The sequence below is a fragment of the Aethalodelphis obliquidens genome, unplaced genomic scaffold (genome assembly GCF_003676395.1).
Source record: "Aethalodelphis obliquidens isolate GAN/ISIS:26980383/991018 unplaced genomic scaffold, ASM367639v1 scaffold26, whole genome shotgun sequence".
Classification (NCBI taxonomy): domain Eukaryota; kingdom Metazoa; phylum Chordata; class Mammalia; order Artiodactyla; family Delphinidae; genus Aethalodelphis; species Aethalodelphis obliquidens.
In genome coordinates, this window is record NW_020837970.1 from 15,138 (window position 1) to 37,345 (window position 22,208).

General features: G+C 39.4%; 1 long non-coding RNA gene across 1 annotated transcript; it reads right to left on the reverse strand.

Moving 5' to 3' along the window:
- Positions 1–1,196: 1,196 nt before the first annotated feature.
- On the reverse strand, positions 1,197–21,374 carry LOC113629016 (uncharacterized). The gene is made up of 3 exons (XR_003436335.1): positions 21,357–21,374; positions 16,065–16,070; positions 1,197–1,406 (listed from the first exon to the last, which is right to left on the reverse strand). It is a non-coding gene; the product is annotated as an uncharacterized LOC113629016 (long non-coding RNA).
- Between the last annotated feature and the right edge of the window lie 834 nt (positions 21,375–22,208).

The window sequence follows — 22,208 nt, forward strand, 5'->3', positions numbered from 1 at the left end:
AAATCACTGAAACTAAACAGAAAAAAGAATGAAAAGATATGAAGATGGTTTAAGAGACCTCTGGGACAACTTAAGTGCACTAATATTCGCATTACAGGGAGTCCAGAAGAAGAGAGAAAGAGACTGAACATATACTTAACGACATAATGGCTGGAAACTTCCCAAATTTGGGAAAGGAAATAGATATCCAAGTCCACGAAGCTCAGATAGTCTCATACAGGATTAACCCAAAGAGGAACACAGCAAGAAACATTTAATATTCTCTCTTTTTAATTACAATGGCAAAAATTAAAGGCAGCAAGGGAAAAGCAGCAAGTTACAGACAAGGGCACTCCCATAAGGCTATCAGCTGACTCTTCAGCAGAAACTCTGAAGGCCACAAGGGAGTGACATGATACATTTAAAGTAGTGAGAGAGAAAAACCTAAAACAAGAATAATCTACCCAGCAAGGTTCTTGTTCAGATTTGTTGGAGAGATCAAAAGCTTTAATGACAAGCAAAAGCTAAAAGAGTTCAGGATGACTGAAGCAGCTTTACAAGAAATGTTAAAGGAACCTCTAAGTGAAAAAGAAAAGACCATAACAAGAAAACATGAAAATTACAAACAGAAAAAGCTCACTGGTAAAGGCAAACATATAGTAAAGGTAGGAAATCGTTCACTCATAAAGCTAGTAGGAAGGTTAAAAGATACAAGTAGTAAAATAATCTATATCCACATTAAGCAGTTAAGGGAAAGACAAAACAATCAGATGTAAAATATTATATCAAAAACAGTAATTGTGAGGGGAGAAGAATACAAATGCAGGGTTGTTAAAATGCATGTAAAATTAAGAGATCAGCAACTTAAAACAATCATGCATATCTATCTGCTAGCTAGCTGTATGTGAACCTCACTGTAACCATAAATCAAAAATCTATAATAGGGGTCTTCCCTGGTGGCACAGTGGTTGAGAGTCCACCTGCCGATGCAGCGGACATGGGTTCGTGCCCTGGTCCGGGAGGATCCCACATGCCGCGGAGCAGCTGGGCCCGTGAGCCATGGCTGCTGAGCCTGCGCATCCGGAGCCTGTGCTCCGCAACGGGAGAGACCACAACAGTGAGAGGCCCACATACCACAAAAAAACCCCAAAAAACAGGTACACACAAAGAAGAAAAATGAATCCAAACATAACACTAAAGATAGTAAAATCACAAGAACTAAAGACAAAAGGAACAAAAAAGGCCTACAAGAACAAATCCAAAACAATTAACAAAATGTCAGTAAGAACATATACATCAATAGTCATTTTAAATGTAAACGGACTAAATGCTCAATCAAAAGAGAGTGGCTGAATGGATACAATAATCAAGACCTATAAATATGCTGCCTACGAGAAACTCACTTCAGATCTAAAGACACACACAGACTGAAAGTTGGATGGCAAAAGGTATTCCATGCAACTGGAAATCAAAAGACAGCTGGGGGTAGCAAAATACACTTTAAAATAAAGACTGTTATAAGAGACAAAGAAGGACACTACATAATACCTAATGATCAAGGGATCAACCCAAGAAGATATAACATTTGTAAATATATATGCACCCAACATAGAAGCATTCATAAAGGAAATATTAACAGACACTAAGGGAGAAATCAACAGTAACACAATAGTAGTAGGGGAGTTTAACACCCCAATTATATCAAAGGAAAGATCATCTAGACAGAAAATAAGGAAACACTGGCCTTAAAAGACACATTAGATCAGGTGAACTTAATAGATATATATAGAGCATCCTATCCCAAAACAGCAGAATACACATTCTTTTCAAGTGTACATGGAACATTTTCCAGAATAGATCACATGCTAAGGACACAAAGCAAACATCAGTAGATTTAAGAAAATTGAAATTCTATTAAGCATCTTTTCTGACCACAACAGCATTAGACTAAAAATCAACCGTAAGAAAAAAAACCACTAACATGTGGAGGCTATACAATATACTACTACACTACCAATAGATCACTGAAGAAATCAAAGAGAAAATTTAAAAATACCTGTACACAAATGAAAACAAAACCAAACCTCAACAATCCAAAATTGTATGGGAACAACAAAAGCAGTTCTAAGAGGGAAGGTTATAGCAATACAAGCCTACCTCAGGAAACAAAAAACCTGAAATAACCTAACCTTACACCTAAAGGAGCTAGAAAAAATAAACCCCAAAGTTAGTAGAAGGAAAGACATGGTAGAGATCAGAGCAAAAATAAATGAAATAGAGACAAAAAAATTAAAAAGATCAATGAAATTAAGAGTTTTTTAAAAAAGCTAAACAAAATTGACATACCTTATCCAGACTCATCAAGAAAAAATAGGGCCCAAATCAATAAAATCAGAAATGAAAAAGGAGACATTACAACTGACACCACAGAAATAGAAAGGATAAGAGACTACTACAAATAACTGTATGCCAATAAATTGGACAACCCAGAAGAAATGGAGAAATTCCTGGAAATGTACAATCTCCCAAGACTAAACCAGGAAGAAACAGAAAATATGAACAGACCAATTAAAAAACCTCCCACAGAACAAAAGTCCAGGAACAGATGTCTTCACAGGTGAATTCTACAAAACATTTAGAGAAGAGTTAACACCTATCCTTCTCAAACCATTCCCCCCAAATTGCAGAGAAATGAATGCTTCCAAACTATTCTACAAGGCCATGATCAAATTAATACCAAAAACTCAAAGATATCACAGAAAAATGAAAATTATAAACCAGTATCACGGGTGAACATGCAAAAATCCTCACAAAATATGAGCAAACTGAATCCAACAACACATCAGAAGGATTACACACCATGATCAAGTGGGATTTATCCCAGGGATGCAAGGATTTTTCAATATCTGCAAATCATTCAAAGTGATACACCACATTAACAAATTGAAGAATAAAAACCATATGATCTTCTCAATAGATGCAGAGAAAGCTTTTGAGAAAATTCAACATGAATTTATGATAAAAACTCTAGAAAGAGGGCAGAGAAGGAAGATAATAAAGGCCATATATGACAAGCGCACAGCTAACAACATATTCAAAAGTGAAAATCTGAAGGCATTTTCTGTAAGCTCAGGAACAAGACAAGGATGCCCACTCTTGCCACTTTTATTCAACATAGTATTGGAAGTACTAGCCACAGGAATCAGATGACACAATTAAGGGGAATCCAAATTGAAAAGGAAGAAGTAAAACTGTCACTGTTTGCAGATGAGAGATACTATACATAGAAAATCCTAAATACACCACCAGAAAACTACTAGAGCTCATCAATGAATTCAGTAAAGTTGCATGATACAAAATTAATATATGGAAATCTGTTGCATTTCTATATAGTAACGATGAAATATTAGAAAGAGAAATCAAGGAAACAATCCCATTTAAAACCACATCATAAAAAGCCTATAAATAAACCTACCTAAAAACGGTAAAAGACCTAAACTCAGAAAACTATCAATATAAGACACTGAAGATGACAATAACAGATGGCAAGATACACTGTGCTTCGGACTTCCCTGGTGGTCCAGTGGTTAAGAATCCACCTTCCAATAAGAATCCACCTTCCAATGCAGGGGATGTCGGTTTGATCCCTGGTCAGGGAACTAAGATCCCACATGCCATGGAGCAACTAACCCAAATGCCAAAACTACTGAGCTTGCGTGCTGCAACTACTGAGCCCGTGCGCTCAGGAGCCCGCATGCCACAACTAGAGAGAAGCCCAGGAACCACAACTAGAGAGGAGCCAATATGCTTCAATGAAGAGCCCATGTGCTGCAACTGAGACCCGATGAAGCCAAAAATAAATGAAAGAAAGATACACTGTGATATTGGAAGAATTAATATTGTTAAAATGACCATACTCCCAAAGGCAATCTACAGATTCAATGCAATCCGTATAAAAATACCAAGGGCATTTATCATAGAACTAAAACAAAAAAATTTTTAGTTTTTTAAAAAAATTATACTACAAAGCTACAGACATCAAAACAGCATGGTACCAGCATAAGAACAGAAACCTACATCAATCAAATAGAGGGCCCCCAAATAAACCCACACACTTATGGTCAACTAATCCTGAACAAAGGAGGCAAGAATATACAGGGGGAAAAAGACAGTCTCTTCAGCAAGTGATGTTGGGAAAATTGGACAGCTGCATGTAAATTCATGAAGCTAGAACACACCCTCTCACCATATACAAAAATAAACTCAAAATGGCTGAAAGACTTAAAGACATGACACTGTAAAACTCCTAGAAGAGATCATAGGCAAAACACTGTCTAACATAAATCGTACCAATGTTTTCTTAGGTCAGTCTCCCAAGGCAATAAAAACAAAAATACACAAATGGGACCTGATCAAACTTACAAGCTTTTGCACAGCAAAGGAAACTATAAAAAAATAAACGAAAAGACAACCTACAGAACAGGAGAAAATATTTGCCAACGATAAGAACAACAAGGGCTTAATTTCCAAAATATACAAACAGCTCATACAACTCAGCAACAGACAAACAACCCAATCGAAAAATGGGCAGAAGACCTAAAGAAACATTTCCCGAAAGAAGAAATACAGATGGTCAATAGGCACATGAAAAGATGCTCAACACTGCTAATTACTAGAGAAATGTAAACCAAAGTACAATAAGGTACCACCTCACACTGGTCAGAATGGCCACCATGAAAGAATGTACAACTAACAAATGCTGGAGAGATTGTGGAGAAAAGCGAACCCTCCTACACTGTTGGTGGGAATGTAAGTTGGTGCAGCCACTGTGGAAAACAGTATGGAGGTCCCTCAGAAAACTAAAAACAGAATTACCTTATGATCCAGCAATCTCTCTCCTGGGCATATGTCCAGACAAAACTCTAATCCAAAAAGATACATGCACCCCATGTTCATAGCAGTACTATTCACAATAGCCAAGACATGGAAACAACCTTAATGTCCATTAATAGATGAATGGATAAAGATGATGTAGTACATATAAACTATGGAGTACTACTCAGCCATAAAAAGAAATAATGTCATTCGCTGCAACATGGGTGGACTGAGAGATAATAATACTAACTGAAGTAAGTCAGAGAAATACAAATACCATATGATATCACTTATATGTGGAATCAAAATTTTACACAAATGAACCTATCTACGAAACAGTAAGAGAACTACAGACGTAAAGAACAGACTTTTGGTTGCCAAAGTGTAGAGGTTTGGGAGAGTGATAGATTGGGAGTTTGGGGTTAACAGAGGTAAGCAATTATATATGAAACAGATAAACAACAAGTTTCTGTGGTATAGCACACAGCACTGTATTTAATATCCTGTGATAAAGCATAATGGAAACAAATATAAAACAAGAATGTATATATATGTATAACTGAGTCACTCTGTTGTACAGCAGAAATTAACAGCACTGTAAATCAACTATACTTTCATAAAAATAAATTTTAAAAAAGATAAAATTGTCATTTTTCTGTTGATAACAATTTATCTATGAGATGATGTCTGTAAACTTCATGGTATATCAGAGACACAAAATACTAAAAAAGTGGATAATGAGCAAATCATCATGAAAACCAAAAACTTACAAAGGTAGAAACAGAGGAATAAAACCAATGGAGCAGGGGAGGAACCAAGATGGCGGAGTAGAAGGATGTGCTCTCACACCCTCTTGCGAGAACACCAGAATCACAACTAGCTGCTGGACAATCATTTACAGGAAGACCCTAAACTCACCAAAAAAGATACCCCACATCCAAAGACAAAGGAAAAGCCACAATGAGACAGCAGGAGGGGTGCAATCACATTAAAATCAAATCCCGTAACTGCTGGGTGGGTGACTCACACAGTGGAGAACACTTATACCACAGAAGTCCACCCACTGGAGTGAAGGTTATGAGCCCCACGTCACTCTTCCCAACCTGGGGGTCCGGCAACGGGAGGAGGAATTCCTAGAGAATCACACTTTGAAGTCTAGTGGGAATTGATTGCAAAACTTCAACAGGACTGGGGGAAACAGAGACTCCACTCTTGGAGGGCACACACAAAGTAGTGTGCACACTGAGACCCAGGGGAAGGAGCAGTGACCCCATAGGAGACTGAACCATACCTATCTGCTAGTGTTGGAGGGTCTCCTGCAGAGGCGGTGGGGGGGGGGCGCTGTGGTTCACCGTGGGGACAAGGACACTGGCAGCAGAAGTTCTGGGAAGTACTCCTTGGCATGAGCCCTCCCAGAGTCTGTCATTAGCCCCACCAAAGAGCCCAGGTAGGCTCCAGTGTTTGGTTGCCTCAGGCAAAACAACGAACAGGGAGGGAACCCAGCCCCACCCATCAACAGTCAAGCGGATTAAAGTTTTACTGAACTCTGCCCACCAGAGCAACAGTCAGCTCCACCCACCACCAGTCCCTTCCATCAGGAAACTTACACAAGCCTCTTAGATAGCCTCATCCACCAGAGGGCGGACAGCAGAAGCAAGAACTACAATCCTGCAGACTGTGGAACAAAAACCACATTCAGAGAAAGATAGGCAACATGAAAAGGCAGAGGGCTATGTAACAGATGAAGGAAAAAGATAAAATCCCAGAAAAACAACTAAATGAAGTGGAGATAGGCAACCTTCCAGAAAAAGAATTCAGAATAATGATAGTGAAGATGATCCAGGACCTCGGAAAAAGAATGGAGGCAAAGATCGAGAAGATGCAAGAAATGTTTGAAGAATTAAAGAACAAACAGAGATGAACAATACAATAACTGAAATGAAAAATACACTAGGAGAAATCAATAGCAGAATAACTGAGGCAAAAGAACGGAAAAGTGACCTGGAAGACAGAATGGTGGAATTCACTGCTGCGGAACAGAGTAAAGAAAAAAGAATGAAAAGAAATGAAGAGCCTAAGAGACCTCTGGGACAACATTAAATGCAACAACATTCACATTACAGGGGTCCCAATAGGAGAAGAGAGAGAGAATGGACCAGAGAAAATATTTGAAGAGATTAGTCGAAAATTTCCCTAACATGGGAAAGGAAACAGTCACCCAAGTCCAGGAAGCACAGCAAGTCTCATACAGGATAAACCCAAGGAGAAACATGCCGAGACACAAGGTAATCAAATGGGCAAAAATTAAAGAGAAAGAAAAATTATTGAAAGCAGCAAGGGAAAAATGACAAATAACATACAAGGGAACTCCCATAAGGTTAACAGCTGATTTCTCAGCAGAAACTCTACAAGCCAGAAGGGAGTGGCATGATCTACTTAAAGTGATGAAAGGGAAGAACCTACAACCAAGATTACTATACCCAGCAAGGATCTCATTCAGATTCGGTGGAGAAATCAAAAGCTTTACAAACAAAAGCTAAGAGAATTCAACACCACCAAACCAGCTCTAACAACAAATGCTAAAAGGAACTTCTCTAAGTGGGAAACACAAGAGAAGAAAAGGGTCTACAAAAACAAACCCAAAACAATTAAGAAAATGGTCATAGGAACAAACATATTGATAATTACCTGAAACGTGAATGGATTAAATGCTCCAACCAAAAGACACAGTCTTCCTGAATGGATACAAAAACAAGACCCATATATATGCTGTCTACAAGAGACCCACTTCAGACCTAGGGACACATACAGACTGAAAATGAGGGGATGGAAAAAGATATTCCATGCAAACGGAAATCAAAAGAAAGCTGGAGTAGCTATACTCATATCAGATAAAATAGACTTTAAAATAAAGAATGTTACAAGAGACAAGGAAGGACACTACATAATGATCAAGGGCTCAATCCAAGAAGATATAACAATGATAAATATATATGCACCCAACATAGGAGCACCTCAATACATAAGGCAACTGCTAACAGCTATAAAAGAAGAAATCAACAGTAACACAATAATACTGGGGGACTTTAACACCTCATTTACACCAATGAACAGATCATCCAAAATGAAAATAAACAGAAGCTTTAAATGACACAATAGACCAGACAGATTTAATTGATATTTACAGGACATTCCATTCAAAAACAGCAGATTACACTTTCTTCTCAAGTGTGCACAGAACATTCTCCAGGATAGATCACACCTTGGGTCACAAATCAAGCCTCAGTTAATTTAAGAATATTGAAATCATATCAAGCATCTTTTCTGACCACAACACTATGAGATTAGAAATGAATTACAGGGGGAAAAAAAGTAAAAAACACAAACACATGGAGGCTAAACAATACGTTACTAAACAACCAAGAGATCACTGAAGAAATCAAAAGGAAATCAAAAAATACCTAGAGACAAATGACAATGAAAACACAACGATCCAAAACATATGGGATGCAGCAAAAGCAGTTCTAAGAGGGAAGTTTATAGCTATACAAGCCTACCTCAAGAAACAAGAAAAATCTCAAGTAAAGAATCTAACCTTACACTTAAAGGAACTAGAGAAAGAAGAACAAACAAAATCCAAAGTTAGTAGAAGGAAAGAAATCATAAAGATCAGAGCAGAAATAAATGAAATAGAAACAAAGAAAACAATAGCAAAGATCAATAAAACTAAAAGCTGGTTCTTTCAGAAGATAAACAAAATTGATAAACCATTAGCCAGACTCAGCAAGAAAAAGAGGGAGAGGACTCAAATCAATAAAATTAGAAAAAGGAGAAGTTACAACAGACACCGCAGAAATACAAAGCATCCTAAGAGACTACTACAAGCAACTCTATGCCAAAAAAATGGACAACCTGGAAGAAATGGACAAATTCTTAGAAAGGTATAACTTCCCAAGACTGAACCAGGAAGAAACAGAAAATATGAACAGACCAATCACAAGCACTGAAATTGATACTGTGATTAAAAATCTTCCAGAAAACAAAAGTCCAGGACCAGATGGCTTCACAGGTGAATTCTACCAAACATTTATAGAAGAGCTAACACTTATCCTTCTAAAACTCTTCCAAAAAACTGCAGAGGAAGGAACACTCCCAAACTCATTCTATGAGGCCACCATCACCCTGACACCAAAACCAAAGTTACTACAAAAAAAGAAAATTACAGACCAATATGATTGATGAATATAGATGCAAAAATCCTCAACAAAATACTAGCAAACAGAATCCAACAACACATTAAAAGGATCATACACAATGATCAAGTGGAATTTATCCCAGGGATGCAAGGATTCTTCAATATACGCAAATCAATCAATGTGATACAATATATTAACAAATTGAAGAATAAAAACCATATGACGATCTAAATAGATGCAGAAAAAGCTTTTGACAAAATTCAACACCGATTTATGATAAAAACTCTCCAGAAAGTGGGCGTAGAGGGAACCTACCTCAACATAATAAAGGCCATAAAAGACAAACCCACAGCAAACATCATTCTCAATGGTGAAAAACTGAAAGCATTTCCTGTAAGATCAGGAATGAGACAAGGATGTCCACTCGCACCACTATTTTTCAACATAGTTTTGGAAGTCCTAGCCACGGCAATCAGAGAAGAAAACTTAATAAAAGGAATACAAATTGGAAAAGACGAAGTAAAACTGTCACTGTTTGCAGATGACATGATGCTATACATAGAGAATCCTAAAGATGCTACCAGAAAACTACTAGAGCTAATCAATGAATTTGGTAAAGTAGCAGAATACAAAATTAATGCACAGAAATCTCTGGCATTCCTATACACTAATGATGAAAAATCTGAAAGTGAAATCAAGAAAAAACTCCCATTTACCACTGCAACAAAAAGAATAAAATATCTAGGAATAAACCTACCTAAGGAGACAAAAGACCTGTATGCAGAAAATTATAAGACACTGATGAAAGTAATTAAGGATGATACCAACAGATGGAGAGATATACCATGTTCCTGGATTGGAAGACTCAATATTTTGAAAAAGAATATACTATCCAATTGGCTCGGTGCTTTGTGACAGCCTGGAAGGGTGGGATAGGGAGGGTGGGAGGGAGGGAGACGCAAGAGGAAAGACATATGGGAACATATGTATATGTATAACTGATTCACTTTGTTATAAAGCAGAAACTAACACACCATTGTAAAGCAATTATACACCAATAAAGATGTTAAAAAAAAAAGAATATACTATCCAAAGCAATCTACAGATTCAATGCAATCCCTATGAATTACCAAAGACATTTTTTTTTTTTTTTTGCGGTACGCGGGCCTCTCACTGTTGTGGCCTCTCCCATTGTGAGGCACAGGCTCTGGACGCACAGGCTCAGCAGCCATGGCCCATGGGCCCAGCCGCTCCGCGGCATGTGGGATCTTCCCAGACTGGGCCACGAAGCCGTGTCCCCTGCATCGGCAGGTGGACTCTCAACCACTGTGCCACCAGGGAAGCCCCCAATGGCATTTTTTACGGAACTAGAACAAGTCATCTTAAAATTTGTATGGAGACACAAAAGATCCCGAATGGCCAAAGCAGTCTTGAGGGAAAAAAATGGACCTGGAGGAATCAGACTCCTGACTTCAGACTATCCTACAAAGCTGCAGCAATCAAGAGAATATGGTACTGGCACAAAAACAGAAACACAGATCTATGGAACAAGATAGAAAGCCCAGAGATAAACCCACGCACCTATGACAAAGCAGGCAAGGATATACAATGGAGAAAAGACAGCCTCTTCAATAAGTGGTGCTGGGAAAACTGGACAGCTACATGTAAAAGAATGAAATGAGAACACTCCCTAACACCATACACAAAAACTCAAAATGGATTTGAGACCTAAATGTAAGACCAGACACTATAAAACTCTTAGAGGAAAACACAGGAAGAACACTCTTTGACATAAATCACAGCAAGATCTTTTTTGATCCACCTCCTAGAGTAATAGAAATAAAACCAAAAATAAACAAATGGGACCTAATGAAACTTAAAAGCTTTTGCACAGCAAAGGAAACCATAAACAAGACGAAAAGACAACCCTCAGAATGGGAAAAATATTTGCAACCGAATCAACGCACAAAGGATTCATCTCCAAAATATATTAACAGCTCATGCAGTTCAATATTAAAGAAACAAACAACCCAATCCAAAAATGGGCAGACGACCTAAATAGAAATTTCTCCAAAGAAGACACACAGATGGCCAAGAAGCATATGAAAAACTGCTCAACATCACTAATTATTAGCGAAACGCTAATCAAAACTACAATGAGGTATCACCTCACACCAGTTAGAATGGGCATCATTAGAAAATCTACAAACAACAAATGCTGGAGAGGGTGTGGAGTAAAGAAACCCTCTTGCACTGTTGGTGGAAATGTAAATTGATACAGCCACTGTGGAGAACAGTATGGAGGTTCCTTAAAAAACTAAAAATAGAACTACCATATGATCCAGCAATCCCATTGTTGGGCATATACCCAGAGAAAACCATAATTCAAAAAGACACATGCACCCCAATGTTCATTGCAGCAATATTTACAATAGCCGGGTCATGGAAGCAACCTAAATGCCCATCGACAGATGAATGGATAAAGAAGTTGTGGTACACATATACAGTGGAATATTACTCAGCCATAAAAAGGAACGAAATTGAGTCATTTGTTGAGATGCGGTTGGGTCTAGAGACTGTCATATAGAGTGAAGTAAGTCAGAAAGAGAAAAACAAATATCGTATATTAACACATGTATGTGGAACCTAGAAAAATGGTACAGATGAACCGGTTTACAGGGCAGAATTTTGAGACAGAGACGTAGAGAACAAACATATGGACACCAAGCGGGGAAAACCGCGGTGGGCTGGGGATGGTGGTGTGCTGAATTGGGCAATTGGGATTGACATGTATACGCTGATGTGTATAAAATTGATGACTAATAAGAACCTGCAGTATAAAAAAACAAACACACAAACAAAACAACTAATACTAAACTTTCTTTGGGTTATTTGTATGGCAATATGTTAATATAAATGTTTCAGACATTACATGAAATTTCAAAAAATGTTATATGTTCTGGTAAAATGTTATAAGTCATAATTCTAGTTATTACTTTAAAGTGTATATCTCAGAAATAACTAAATTTCCTTGTCAATTGCATTATTATGAACTTTCATCAAATCTTTAACTGTGGTCATTTTTAAGTCTTTTGTCATTTACAGAGAGTTCTGGGTGTACCCTGATGCTTTTGCAAAAATATTCCTATAAAAGGGTCTCATCTTCAAGGAAATCATGGAAAAGACTCTGACACGTACACGTTTCTGGTAACTGACTATACTGGTGAACTGAATGAATAAGCATTTTCAGAACTCTAATGGAAAACTGATGAATTCATAAAAGTGCTAACAAAAGATCAAGATGAAAACAAAATTAATTACATGGGACTGAGTGAACTGATGAGGATGATTATAATTTTTCTGACTGTTTGAATAATAAAAAAAAATCCCACAGGTACTCAGAGGCAAAAAATATACAAATCAATTTCACTGCAAAGTAAAGGAGCTGTTACAGTGGAGGATTACTGGGCTGAATGTCAATATTATGACATAGTATGAGTGTGTTTCATGTTTGGTAATTGCAACCATTGTTGCTTTTGTTGTGGTCATCCATTTACAATGCTTGGTGTCAGTTTATTTATCTCTTGTAAAAATAAAATAGTGTGTGTGTGTGAAAAAAAATGGCTGGAAGACCTAAACGGACATTTCTCCAAAGGAGACATACAGACGGCCAAGAGGCACATGCCAAGATGCTTAACACCACTAATCATTAGAGAAATGCAAAGCAAAACCATAATGAGGTATCACCTCACACTGGTCAGAATGTCCAGCATCAAAGAATCTCCAAACTATAAATGCTGGAGAGGGTGTGAGGAAAAGGGAAGCCTCCTACACTGTTGGTAGGAAGGTAAATTGGTATGACCATTATGCAGAACAGTATGGAGGTTCCTTAAAGAACCAGAAATAGAGGTACCATGTGATCCAGCAGTCCCACTCCTGGGCATATATCCTGAGAAAACCATAAATCGAAAAGATACATGCAATGTTCACTGCAGCACTATTCACAATAGCCAGGACATGGAAGCAACCTAAGCGTCCATCAACAGAGAAATGGATGAGGATGTGGTACATACATACGATGGAATACTACTCAGCCATAATAAGAATGAAATAATACCATTTGCTGCAACATGGACGAAACTAGAGATTATCACACTAAGTGAAGTAAGTCAGAGAAAGACAAATACTGTATGGTATCACTTATATGTGGAATCTAAAAAATGGTACAAATGAACTTACTTACAAAACAGAAATAGAGGGACAGATGTAAAAAGCAAACTTATGGTTACCAGTGGGGAAATGGAGGGAGGGATAAATTGGGAGGTTGGGATTGACATATACACACTACTATATATAAAATTAGATAACTAATAAGGAGCTACTGTATAGCACAGAGAACTCTACTCAATACTCTGTAATGACCCATATGGGAAAAGAATCTAAAAATGATTGTATATATGTGTATGTAAAACTGATTCACTTTGCTGTACACCAGAAACTATCACAATATTGTAAATCAACTATACTCCAATAAAAATTTTTTTAAAAATTAAAAATAAAAAACAGAGTGACAAAATAACCAGAAGGAAAAAGATTCAATGGCAGTAGTAAGTTCTTACATATCAACATCACCCTAAATATAAAGGGATTGAACTCAGCAATCAAAAAGTACAGAGTGGCTGGATGGATTAAAAAAAATGACCCAACTAGATGCTGCCTAAGGAGACTCATCTCAGCTCTAAAGACATATTAATACAGAGGCTCAAAATGTAGGGCCAGAAAATGATATTCCAAGCAACTGGGAACCAAAAGAAAGTGGGTGTAGCAATATTTATATCAGACAAAATAGACTTGAAATAAAAAATGCTAAGAAGTGACAAATAATGACAAAAGGGTCAATACACCAAGAACATATAAAAATTATAAACATAAATACACCCAACATAGGAGCACCAAATACATAAAGGAAATATTAACAGACATAAAGGGAGAAGCTGACAGTAACACAATAATCGTAGGGAACTTTAACACCCCGCTTAAATCAAGGGTAGATCATCCAGACAGAAAATCAATAAGGAAACATGGCCTTAAAGGACACATTAGACCAGATGAACTTAATAAATATACATAGAACATTCCATCCAAAAGCAGGATACACATTGTTTTCAAGTGCACAGGAAACATTCTACAGCATAGAGCATATGATAGGTCACAGAACAAATCCTAGTAAATCTAAGAAGACTGAAAGCATACCAACTACCTTTTCTGTCCCCAATGGCATAAAAGTAGAAATCTAGATCAAGAGGAAAGTGAGATCTACAAACATGTGAAAACTAAACAATACACTTTTAAACAACCAATGGGTCAAAGAAATTGCAATAAAGTTATTTAACAAAAGAAAATGCAAATACAACATATCAGATCTTGTGAGATGCAGCCAAAGAGGTTCTGAAAGGAAAGTTTTAGCAATCAACACATATATAGTCTAGCTATCTTTTCAAAGAATTAGTTTTTAGTTTTGTTGATTCTTCCTTTTTTTATCTGGTTTCCATTTCTTTCACTCTGATCTTTATTTCCTTCCTTCTACTAATTATGGGCTTAATTTGTTCTTTTTCTAGTTCTTTGTGGGACCGTTAGCAAAACAGCTTACAAGCCTGGGCCAGCTAGTAATATGGCAGCATAATCAGTAAGAAAGGATGCCCCCATGATCATCTGAACAGGAATCCACAACAGCCTCAAAAAGAGCTATTTGCTTAAGAGATGGAATGACAGTATCTGATTTGCATCACTGTTCAAATAGTTCCATAGATTTCTTCCTCTATGTCATTCCAGGCACTGTGTGAAGTGCTGGGAGTACAGATGGAATAAGTAGGACACAGTCCCTGCCCTCAAAGAGGTTATGGTTCAGATGGGGTGAGACAAGCCAAGAGCCACAGTTTGAGCTATAAATATGAACACAAGACAGGATGTTGTACAGGAGAGTGTCCTGTAAAGAGGCCTCTAGAAGAGGAGACACTTGAGCTGAGTCTTGAACAACAAGTAAGATTCAGCTGCATAAAGGATACAGATAGGAGAGCAGATGGAAGCGCACAGGATAAAACCTGAAGGTAGCAAGTTATAATCACTTCCATAAAGGAGGAACACGGTGGAGAAGGGGTAGGAAAAGGCAGAGCATTGGGTGGGTGGCTTGTACACAGCAGGATATAAGGTCAGAGCTCAGCAAGATGCCAATGGCTTAGACACTTATGGGTTAATTTAGATAGTCTAAACTGTATCTGAAAGCTGGGAAGCTGGACACCATTAGGCCGGCTTTTAAAGAAAGAGCTTTCTGGCTGCCCATGGAAGACTATTAGGAGGGTTGAGCTTCTTGGGTCCTGCTTCAAAGGGAATGAGAAACTGACAGTTGTTATGGACTAAATTGGCCCCCACAAATTTGTATATTGAAATCCTACCCCCCACCCCCAATGTGATTACATTCAGAGATAGGAACTTTAAAGAGATAATTAGCGGTAAATAAGGTTATAAGGGTGGGGCTTTAATCCAATAAGACTGGTGTCATTATGAGAAGGGAGAAACCAAGGATGCCTGTGCAGAGAAGTCCATGTGAGGACATGAGGAGATGGCCATCTGCGAGGAGAGGGGCCTCAGGAGAAACCAATGCTGCCAACACCTTGATCTTGGATTTACAGCCTCCAGAACTGTGAGAAGTCAATTTCTGTTAAGACATCTAGTCTATGGCATTTTGTTATGGTAGCCCATGCGGACTAATACAACTGTTTACTCTAAGTTTTAGATGTTGTAAATAATAATCATGGACATAGGCCTTAATCCATGAAGGCTGAGCACACTAATCAGGTGAGTGTTAGATAACTGACACATTGCAAAATACATACAATCAATTATATGTGCGGGGGATCAATCACGGTGTGGAGTAAGAGGATGTGGAGCTCACCTTCCCCCATGAACACATCAAAAATACATCTACATGTGTAACAATTCTCACTGACAACTAACTGGAAACTGGTAGGAGGACTCCTACATAACCAAGGACGTTAAGAAAGATACACGTGTAATCAGGTAGGAAGGGAAGAAGAGAAATTGGGTAGGGACCTATGCCCCTGGGAGGGAACTCAGAGGAAAAGGGAGATTACATGGGTGGACATCCACCCTAGGGAGTGAGTGGTGAGAGCCACAGATTGAGCATCCCAGTCCTGGGGTCCTACACCAGAAGGAAGAGAACAGCCTCCTTTGCTGGTTGGAGGACTGCTGGGACTAATAGAAGGCCTATGGGAAGCCTGGACTCCACTTGAGGGGAGCACACATGTGCTGGCTTGCCCCTGAGGCAGGGCAGAGAGAGATCTTCTCCAGCAGCTGCTGGGTTTCCTGAAACCATGGTGGTGTGCACCCCAACCTGAACCAAGTGAATGGTCAGCCCGCTGTTCATTCCATGTCACAGTGCAGCACTGGATCTCGGGTGGCCATCACCAGGGAGAAGACTTGACTGTGGGATATAGAGGTGACCTGGTCCTGGGGTGGAGCCTGGGTAGGGCAGCGGTGGCCACTGTTGGTGCTTACTCAAGCGGCATACCAGAAGCAGCCCAGATTCTGATGGTGCTGCTACTCCACAGCTTACCCCCCAATACATGCTCAGAGTCCACGTGGGCCCCTCCTGCCCTGCGCTGTGGCTCCACATGGGCCCCATTTGCTTCAGCACTCCCTTGCTCTGGGGCAACTGTCCCCATCTGGGAAGAAGGGACAACACACACTTAAAGGGAACACAACCAGGTCAGCCCAACCCTCAGGGCTTCTGCTCCAGCACCTTGGGATCAGACCCTGCCCGTGAGAGGGTGGTGACAGCCACTGAGCAGAGGGGAAGTCCTGCCTTATATGAAGCTCCAGCTCCAGGACCTTCATCTCCAGCCCCACCCCCTACCAAGGTGATAGCTGCCAGCACACCCTGAGGAAAGAGGGAGCATGCATCCATGTCTAATCCAGCTCTCCCATCAAAGGCATTGGGCACACACAGTCTGTACAGGGACACTCCCACTTAATAACACCCCTTCAAGATGCAATAGGTAACTGTTTCACCTAAACTCATAGAGGCAGAGAAAGTTAAGCAAAATGGAAAGGCAGAGGAATTGCTCTCAATTGAAAGAGCAAGAGAAAACCCTTGAAAAAAACAATGAAACAGAAATAAACAATTTACCAGATAAAGAATTCAAAGCATTGGTAATAAAAATGTTAACTGAATTAGACAGAAGAATAGATGTACACGGTGAAAAATTTAACAAGGAACTGGAAAATATAAAAAAGACCCAATCAGAAATGAAGAATTCAATAGCTGGAATAAAAAACACACTAGAAGGAATGAATAGCAGACTAAGAGATACAGAAGTATGCATAAATTATCTGGAAGACAGAATAATGGAAATCACCCAATTAGAACAACAAAAAGAAAATTAAAAAAAAATGAAAACAATTTAAGAGATCTCTGGGAAACATGAAGCATACGAACACGTGCATTATAGGGGTCCCAAAAGGAGAAGAGAGACAGAAGGGATTGAAAATGCATTTGAGGAAATTATGGCTGAAAACTTCCCAAACCTGAAGAAGGATATAGATACCAGGTACAGGAAGCACAGAGGGTCCCAAACAAGATGAATCCAAACAGACCCACACCAAGGTATATCATAATTAAAATGGCAAAAGTTAAAGCTAAAAAGAGAATTCTAAAGTCAGCAAGAGAAAAACAGAGTCATACACAAGAGAACCACCCCTGCTAGAAGGCTATCAGTTGACTTATCTGCAGAAACACTGCAGTCCAGAAGGGAGGGGCATGATATATTCAAGTGCAGAAAGGGAAAAATCTGCAACCTACGATACTCTACCCAGCAAAATTATCATTTAGAATAGGAGAGATAAAGAACTTCACAGACAAGCAAAAACTAAAGGAGTTTATCAATACTAAATCTACTGTTAAAGAAGTGTTAAAGGGCCCTCTCTACATGAAAAGAAGAATCCAGAGGAAAGGGAAAATACCAATAGGAAAGGCAAATATAGAGCAAGGACTGAGGATCAACCACTTAAAGAAGCCAGCCTGAAGACTAAAAGACAAAAAAAATGTAAAAGCAATTATAACTACAGTAAACAGTTAAGGAATAAACATGGTGTAAAATACGACATCAAAAAAAAAAATGTGGTGGAGGGGAGTAAAAAAAAATGTAGATCTCTCAGGTGTGTTTGGACTTAAATGAGTACCAGTTGAAAACAAGTAGATATAGTTATAAGTCAACATATATTATCCAGGGTTTTGAGAGAAGATGGCGGAAGAGTAAGACACAGAGATCACCTTCCTTCCCAGAGATACATCAGAAATACATCTATACGTGGAACAACTCCTACAGAACACCTACTGAACGCTGGCAGAAGACCTCAGACCTCCCAAAAGGCAAGAAACTCACCACGTACCTGGGTAGGGCAAAAGAAAAAAGAATCAACAGAGACTAAAGAATAGGGACAGGACCTGCACCAGTGGGAGGGAGCCGTGAAGGAGGAAAGGTTTCCACACATTAGAAGCCCCTTCGCGGGTGGAGACTGCGGGTGGTGGAGCGGGGGAGCTTTGGAGCCGCGGAGAAGAGCGCAGCAACAGGGGTGCGGACGGCAAAGCGGAGAGATTCTGACACAGAGGATCGGTGCCAACCAGCACTCACCAGCCCGAGAGGCTAGTCTGCTCACCCACCGGGGAGGGTGGGGCTGGGAGCTGAGGCTGGTGAGAGAACACAGCCTGAAGGGGTTACTGCACCTCGGCTAGCTGGGAGGGAGACCGGGAAAGAGTCTGGACCTGCCAAAGGGGCAAGAGACTTTTTCTTCCCTCTTTGTTTCCTGATGCGCGAGAAGAGGGGATTAAGAGCGCTGCTAAAAGGAGCTCCAGAGACGGGCACAAGCCATGGCTAACAGCACGCACCCCAGAGACGGGCATGAGACGCTAAGGCTGCTGCTACCGCCACCAAGAAGCCTCTGTGCAAGTACAGTTCACTCTCCACACCTCCCTTCTGGGGAGGCTGTGCAGCCCAACTTCCGTGGGAGAACGCACGGCATGACTCAGGGTGGTGCAAAGTCACGCTGGCCTCTGCTGCCAAAGGCTCGCCCAGCACGCCGTACCCCTCCCTCCCCCCGGGCTGAGTGAGCCAGAGCCCCCCAATGAGTGACGCCTTTACTCCGTCCTGTATGAGCGAAGAACAGACGCCCTCCAGCGACCTACACGCAGAGACGGGGCCAAATCCAAAGCTAAGCCGTGGAAGCTGTGCGAACAAAGAAGAGAAAGGGAAATCTCTCCCAGCAGCCTCAGGAGCAGCGGATTAAATCTCCAAAATCAGCTTGATGTACCCTGCATCTGTGGAATACCTGAATAGACAATGAATCATCCCAAATTGAGGAGGTGGACTTTGGGAGCAAGACAGATTATTTTCTCCCCTTTTCCTCTCTTTCTGAGTGTGTATGTGTATGCTTCTGTGTGAGATTTTGTCTGTATAGCTTTGCTTTCACCATTTGTCCTAGGGTTCTGTCCGTCCATTTTTTGTTTTTACTTTAAAAAATTTTTTTCTTAATTATTTATTTTAATAACTTTATTTTACCTTACTTTATTTTATTTTCTTTTATCCTTCCTCCTTTCCTTCCTTCCTACTTTTTCTCCCTTTTATTCTGAGCTGTGTGGATGAAAGGCTCTTGGTGCTGCTGCAGCCAGGAGTCAGTGCTGTGCCTGTGAGGTGGGAGAGCCAACTTCAGGACACTGGTCCACAAGAGACCTCCCAGCTCCATGTAATATCAAACGGCGAAAATCTCCCAGAGATCTCCATCTCAACACCAACACCCAGCTGCACTCAATGACCAGCAAGCTACAGTGCTGGACACCCTATGCCAATCAACTAGGAAGACAGGAACACACCCCCACCCATTAGCAGAGAGGCTGCCTAAAATCATAATAAGTTCACAAACACCCCAAAACACACCACCAAACGTGGACCTGCCCACCAGAAAGACAAGATCCAGCCTCATCCACCAGAACACAGGCACTAGTCCCCTCCACCAGGAAGCCTACACAACCCACTGAACCAACTTTAGCCACTGGGGACAGACACCAAAAACAACAGGAACTATGAACCTGCAGCCTGCAAAAAGGAGACCCCAAACACAGTAAGATAAGCAAAATAAGAAGACAAAAAAACACACAGCAGATGAAGGAGCAAGATAAAAACCCATCAGACCTAACAAATGAAGAGGAAATAGGCAGGCTACCTGAAAAAGAATTCAGAATAATGATAGTAAAGATGAAGCAAAATCTTGGAAATAGAATAGAGAAAATTCAAGAAACATTTAACAAGGACCTAGAAGAACTAAAGATGAAACAAGCAACAATGAACAACACAATAAATGAAATTAAAAATACTGAAGAAGGGATCAATAGCAGAATAACGGAGGCAGAAGAACGGAGAAGATCGAATAGTGGAAATAACTAAAACAGAGCAATATAAAGAAAAAAGAATGAAAAGAACCAAGGACAGACTCAGAGACCTCTGGGACAACATTAAACGCACCAACATTCGAATTATAGGGGTTCCAGAAAAAGAAGGGAAAAAGAAAGGGACTGAAAATATTTGAAGAGATTATAGTTGAAACTTTCCCTAATATGGGAAAGGAAATAGTTAATCAAGTCCAGGAAGCACAGAGTCCCATACAGGATAAATCCAAGGAGAAACACGCCAAGACACATATTAATCAAACTGTCAAAAATTAAATACAAAGAAAACATATTAAAAGCAGCAAGGGAAAAACAACAAATAACACACAAGGGAATCCCCATTAGGTTAACAGCTGATCTTTCAGAAGAAACTCTGCAACCCTGAACGGACTGGCAGGACATACTTAAAGTGATGAAGGAGAAAAACCTACAACCAAGATTACTCTACCCAGCAAGGATCTCATTCAGATTTGACAGAGAAATTAAAACCTTTACAGACAAGCAAAAGCTGAGAGAGTTCAGCACCACCAAACCAGCTTTACAACAAATGCTAAAGGATCTTCTCTAGGCAAGAAACACAAGAGAAAGAAAAGACCTAAAATAACGAACCCAAAACAATTAAGAAAATGGGAATAGGAACATACATATCGATAATTACCTTAAATGTAAATGGATTAAATGCTTCCACCAAAAGACATAGACTGGTTGAATGGATACAGAAAGAAGACCCATATATATGCTGTCTACAAGAGACCCACTTCAGACCTAGGGACACATACAGACTGAACGTGAGGGGATGGAAAAAGTTATTCCATGCAAATGGAAAGCAAAAGAAAGCTGGAGTAGCAATTCTCATATCAGACAAAATAGACTTTAATACAAAGACTATTACAAGAGACAAAGAAGGACACTACATAATGATCAAGGGATTGATCCAAGAAGAAGATATAACAATTGTAAATATTTATGCACCCAACATAGGAGCACCTCAATACATAAGGCAAATACTGACAGCCATAAAAGGGGAAATCGACAGTAACACAATCATAGTAGGGAACTTCAACACCCCACTTTCACCAATGGACAGATCATCCAAAATGAAATAAATAAGGAAACACAAACTTTAAATGATACATTAAACAATATGGACTTAATTGATATTCATAGGACATTCCATCCAGAAACAACAGAATACACATTTTTCTCAAGTGCTCATGGAACATTCTCCAGGATAGATCATATCTAGGGTCACAAAGCAAGCCTTGGTAAATTTAAGAAACCTGAAATTGTATCAAGTATCTTTTCGGACCATAATGCTATGAGACTAGATATCAATTACAGGATAAGATCTGTAAAAATTACAACTACATGGAGGCTAAACAATACACTACTTAATAACGAAGTGATCACTGAAGAAATCAAAGAGGAAATTAAAAAAATACCTAGAAACAAATGACAGTGGAGACATGATGACCCAAAACCTATGGGATGCAACAAAAGCAGTTCTAAGACGGAAGTTTACAGCAATACAATCCTACCTTAAGAAACAGGAAACATCTCGAATAAACAACCTAACCTTGCACCTAAAGCAATTAGAGAAAGAACAACAACAACAACAAAAAAAACAAATTTAGCAGAAG